This window comes from Xiphias gladius, chromosome 4 (genome assembly GCF_016859285.1).
Source record: "Xiphias gladius isolate SHS-SW01 ecotype Sanya breed wild chromosome 4, ASM1685928v1, whole genome shotgun sequence".
NCBI lineage: Eukaryota > Metazoa > Chordata > Actinopteri > Istiophoriformes > Xiphiidae > Xiphias > Xiphias gladius.
In genome coordinates, this window is record NC_053403.1 from 4,829,183 (window position 1) to 4,835,336 (window position 6,154).

Genomic DNA, 6,154 nt, shown 5'->3' on the forward strand with positions numbered 1-6,154 from the left:
TGCTCTGCAAATTTTCTGCGAGAAGCAGATATCAGTTGTTTTGATGTTCCAAAAGCGGCTCTTGGATCATATCAAAACAAAAAAAATAGCTCTTATTTTCTTTACTTTCATTTGCTTCTTATTATAACTAATGCACAGTGGAATGACTCAGTTTAACGGTGGGTTGGCGTGTGTGGTCATTCAATTTTTTGTGAAATCATGAGTGGAGAGCTAGACTACCCCACCCCAGAAGATACGATAACAAATTTCCATAGCAGGAGGTTTTTTTTATTTCCTCTCCCATTTATCATCTCCCCAACCCCCAGATTTATCTTGTGACACTCTGGAGGGGACGGAGCCCTAGATTGGGAACCACTGGACTAAACTACTTAGCTGTATGTAAAGTAGGTCGAACCAGCAGTCGAATGCTGCTTACATGTTGACACATCAGTATTAACATCTATTGTGGCATATATATAAAATAATATATCAGTCACAGGAACCACTGGAAGTACATTTCATTTTGATAATACTTGATTACTGAAGTAAACTTCTGAATGCAGGACTTTTATTCATAATGAGTTTTTTTTTTTTTTTTTCATTGTTGTGTGGGTACTTGCCTAAGTAAAGGATGTGAGTCCTTCTTCCACCACTGCCTGGCCGTGACATTCCTCATCGGATTACCCTCTGGCCATGTCATGTGTCTTTCTGCCTGCCTCCAGCTCTGTGATCTTGTGACTTTTGTTAGGGGGGGGGGGGCTTTAGCACAATTAATAATTAACAGGCTGATAATGTGGAAATAGCTATGGCAGAGTTTTGCATGCTTCTTGTATTATTTATCACCAAGACTTCACATGTCCAGTGAATTGTTCACTCACAATTATTAAAAAAAAACAGCTGGACCTAAGTAGAGTTGTAACAAGCAATCGTCCTCCCAATGCACAGTTGACTACCGTTCAAAATCTAATCTATTTCTTTCTGCAGGGTGCTTATTATTATTCATAGGCTTAACAAATGGACAAAAACCCCACCCCATAATGCATACGCACATGCACACATGCATGAGTGCACACATACACTTACTGATGAGATCCACGATCTTTGTTAGTCTGTGTGTGAATGTGGGCAACCATTTCAATTGTCTGCATTGGTGATTAATAATGGTTCGAGATGAAAAATGCAATTTAAACTTAAACGGAGATTGGAATTAGCCACAGCTAATACTAGATTTTATCGGAGAAAAAAAAAAAACAATCCTCGATTCATTCTGTGTCATTATCGTGTATTTACTGATGAGTGTGTGTGCTCCTGTTTCCACACTGAATCACGCTCTGTTTGCGATTTGAATGAGTACACTTATTAGTTGGCTATAGCACAGTTTGCCAAACATTAACATTTCTATACCATACATCATTGTCCGTATTGTATCTGACAAAAAGCTGCCATACCCATATAAATCACCGAACAGAGATAGAAAAAAACAGCTGGGGTTGAAAGCTTTGTCAGTTATATAATGTACTTCACCTATACGTCACCTGCTGGACTAGAACCATAGAGATGGAAAGTCTAATCTGGGGATGACAGATGCGTGCTGCCATATTGAAATTCTAATTCTGGGATGACAACTTGTCTAAATGATGGCATGCGTCTGTATGATTACTTTCTCACTCTGCAATTCAAGCAGAAAATTAAATCTCAGCTGAAAGGTATGGCATCTCAATATTGAGCTAAGAGTCCCTCGTGGCGGCAGCTTTGACAACAGCTGATGTTCTTTCCCGTGTCATTTCATCAAAGTTGCCGTCCACAGTGGGATTTGTTTTCAACCTGAGTAGCTGTTGACGGTGTATGTATCAAAAGACAACACTTCCCGGAAAAATGCCCAGTGGTGTTTTGGTTGTGGTATTGTAGTTGAGGAGGAACAAATAATCCTCTGCCATGAAGCTGGTTTAACTTATAGAGATGTACTGGAGGGTAAACCCTCTTTTAAGGCTCACTCCAAGGAAAAATCCCCTTTATATACTCCCACATTATTATATCTTAAATCTAGTACTCTCCTTCTAGGAGTTATTTCAGAAATGAAGAGTTGTACTTTTTATTTTACTCCTTCTCTCTTCACCTGCTGGGAAAAGATGCCCACATTCGTCTTTTATGTGGAAATTATAACTTGGACATGGGACATTTTTATAGCCTGCAATATTTTGCATTTCCCATCATAAACTATTATGAAAGGGTGTCCACTTAATCTACTGACATCAGGTAATAAAAATCAAAATTACCAGCCATGTTCGTATGTTCTACTGAGAGAAAGTGAGAAATTCCTTGTATAAATAATGGATGGTTGATTTTAAATTCATAAGCTACTTTGGATGTGGCTGTTCAAAGGAGATAAACACATAAAGCCTTCAAAGCTGTAGCAAGAAGATGTCATTCTTTTTAAGCAGCATTGCGTTCTGCCTATTGTACCTACTGTTGGTGTAAAAGTCAGTCTCTCTGCCTCCTGTGTTCTCCCTCTATGACTGTTGAACATTGGTGCAGGATGACAGCTCCAGAACGAACCCCTTGCTCTTTGATTTTGAGGGATTGACAAAATCTGATGTTTTTCCACTGATGTTGTGATCAAAGAAAGAAACAAAAAACTAAATCAATTATCAAATTCTAAAAATACAGAGCTGGAATTGAAATATCTGGATGTGATGTTGCATCATCTACATTATAGGCAGTTATCAATATAGATAATATACCAAACGATAAAATTAACCCAGAAATGTAAAGTACAGTTTATTACCAATGGCTGATCTTGAAGGAGTGTTGTGTTTTCTTCATTTAAGGCTAAAGCTGTATTCATCAAGGTATGGCCACCAGGGGGCAGAGAAAACCGAATTTCCCTCGTCACAGTTGTCCCGGAGAACACTGATTTCTATGCCATGTATTTGCATAACCCCGGTTTTGATTGGGTATTTTTCATGAGCGTGACGGAAGATTAGACCACAGGAATGTAGAGTTGCAGAGTTGGTGCATTAAAGGGAAGGTAATTTCATGCAGAGATGTGTCTTTGAATTTAAAATAATTTCACCCAAGGTTGAACTAAAGCTGAATCAAAACCAAAGTAACCTCTAAAAGTCTAAATAAGTTTGTTTCCGCCGCTGAACTTTTGGTTATATGTTAAATTCAGAAACATCAACGCTCAGCAGGCTCAGAGCAATATCATCAACCTGTGTTTAAACTGATGAATATCACTCCAATAATCACTTGCGTTTTAGCTCTGTTTTGGCCTCCATCAACTCCTGAGAAAAAGATGCGACTATTTAGCGGCTAAATCTTCGTCTCTTTCACTAGCTAGATGCTAAGTCTGTCTGTTTGCCGTTTGGTGCTGGGCGGGTAGCGTACACTAGTTATATCAGAACTTGTTGGGTGAAAAATGGCGCCTGCTGCTGACTGTATGAGAGCGGTGAGACTTGAACTATACGTTGAATATTCTATAAAACCAAAACAATTAGCTAAAAAAGGCTAAAAAGTTAAGTAGAACGACAAAATTCAGTGCTAATTCACTTTGGTTTCACATTAAACTGAATTTATTAGAAATAATAAAAAAGTTTTAATGATTTCCAAAGTGTTAAGCAGAGCTACAGTATTTGAGTCCACTTTTCACCTTTAGAGCTGTTGGATTTGTTTTGTTCTCAGCCACTCTTTGCATTATTACTCCACCAAATTACATATTTTTAATGCTTTGTTTCCCCAACAGTATCCACTACAGTTAATTTCCTCCCCACTACAAATGATTTATGGGATATAAACAATCCTTTAGCATTGTCTGTTGATCCAAACAAAATCCATGTTTTTATTTTCAGACCTAGGGCAGAGTTTGGGACATTTGCTGGAGGGTAAAAACTGCTGCCGAATCTGGGTTCGGTCCAGAGAAATGGTGTAAGGTCCAGCTCAAAACTGTGGTCTGAGTTTTGGCGCGGTCCCCCTGGCAGCGGCGCTTATTTTCTTAGACTCCACACACCTCATGTCATTGCATAACTATGAATCATGGCAGCTAGCGGGTTGACGCCGTGGCTTCCAGGTGACACTGTAAGTCTCCTTGAAATGTGGAGTGAAGAAAGTAGAATTGACAGCATCTGAAATTTCATATTCTCTAAAGTCTTATGTAACATATGAAAACGGGCCTGTAAAGACATCCCCGCTCCCAAATAAATGCCAAAATTGAGCCAAAAATGAAAATGCCCTTATACTCACACATCGATTTTGATTGATGGCTCAAATAGGGCTTTATTGCCTTTATTTTTCCTCTATATCATCATAATGGCCCAGTGTTGCTATCCATGTGTGTTAATGGTAATTAGTGAGGTGGCTTCAAATGAGTTTGAGATTTTTATTAAACTAATATTACTAATATTGTCAGCTCAATTTACCCCGGGAATCCACCGTCAGCCAATTTGCTGATGTAAAATAGGCCATGCAGTCATCGTCCAGCTGTTTGATGCTTCTCCCTCTCTCTCTCTCTCTCTCTCTCTCTGTCTTGCCACAGTCCAAATATAACCTTGCCCCAATCTGATTTAAGCACCCTGGTCTCATCCCTGGGGCAAAATGCTCTCATTTGTGCAGAGAGAGAAAATGAGAGAAACAGGAGAGAAAAGAGAAGAGGGAGAATAGAAAGTTCAGCGGCGACGGAGAGGTTTAGAGGGTGGAGGGTTATGAAGGATGGTAGTGAATAGAAAGTGTTATGAGGAGAGGAGGGGGATAAAAGATGAGATGTGCTCAGTGAACGGGGTCACTAATTGGGTTGAGACTTGTAGCTCCCCTGCAATCCCTTCCCCTCGTTCCAGACAGAAATCAAATTATTTTGAAATTCTTTGGTAAGAACAAGAAAAATATGTTAATTTCCGCAGTATAGATTCCAAGAGGCTGGAAGAAGAGTGAACATTACTGGAACAAAATAACAAGTGTCCACCATTGAGACATTTATGCACACTTTGGCCAGTGTCATTTACAGTCTACTCTGTTATCTACAGTGTGTTTTTTTAAATTCTTTGACGGTGTCATGTATCCTCTCTGTTCCAGCCCCGTGGTACGTTACTGTTATTTGATACTGATTGCTGGAGCCATGCGAACCCAACGGTAATCATGTGCCCCGTTAAACCAGCTCAGCCTAATCCTATTCACTGACCCCACCTGATCCTGTCCACATTATGCGTCTGTTGGGACTTCTTGTCCAGAGAAGTAGACAAAAATACAGACACAGTGTTGTCTGTTTTTTCTGAAAGGAAGGAAGAACGTCTGGTACCATTGGCTCTGATCCATCCGTTTTGCTTTTGAGGTACTGAATGGAATAGTCACACATGCAATCACCAGAAAGGAACATAAAATACATTATGCAGAGTAATGCTTATTTAATTTTTTGTAATTGTATATACACTAAGATTGGTAGAAGTCAGAATATATTCTCAGCAGAAACAAAATCAACCACTAACACTTTGTGTTGTTTTTTTAGGTTTAGATCAATATATTCTGTAGACGTTTATGGTTCTGGTGTAGATACTGGCCCTTTTTCAGAATCCTATAGTGTTGAATAAATGATGCATCTCTGATATGATGGGGTTATCTGATCACAGCTAGTAAATGTCTGTATTTGAGATTGTTTTAGACTCCCACTGGACCATTTAGGACTTTAAATTGCTTTTAATTAGCTTTACTGTTATCAGTAGAGTCCAATATTGGTCTACATGCTGCGTAAAAATGATGGAACCTAAACAGGGCTTTATTGCTTGGGGCATTCACAACAAGCTACAAACAAAAAGTTGAGATATTACTTCCACTTTGTTAAGTTGTTGTCGCCAAACATTTGAGCAAACAGCTGCCTATGCACACATCTAGCAGATAGAGAGAAACATAATCTTTCATTTGAAGCCATATTTCTGGCCACCTGGCGAATGTAATTCCTGCTCCAATCTCCGGCAACTTCTCTTGTCTGACTCTTTAGCGGCTGTCTGCCATTTGATGTTGGGCAAATGGAAGCAGCATCTGGAAACGTCGCTGGCGTCGGAGTGAACCGAACTGAAACGGCGGCGCTGTGGACCGTAAAAACAAACGCTGAAAAACACTAAAGCTCTCCAAAGAGCTGATGGTGACTGCAGGCTGGTGGTAATTTCTTTTCAGGTCTGTCACTAAAACT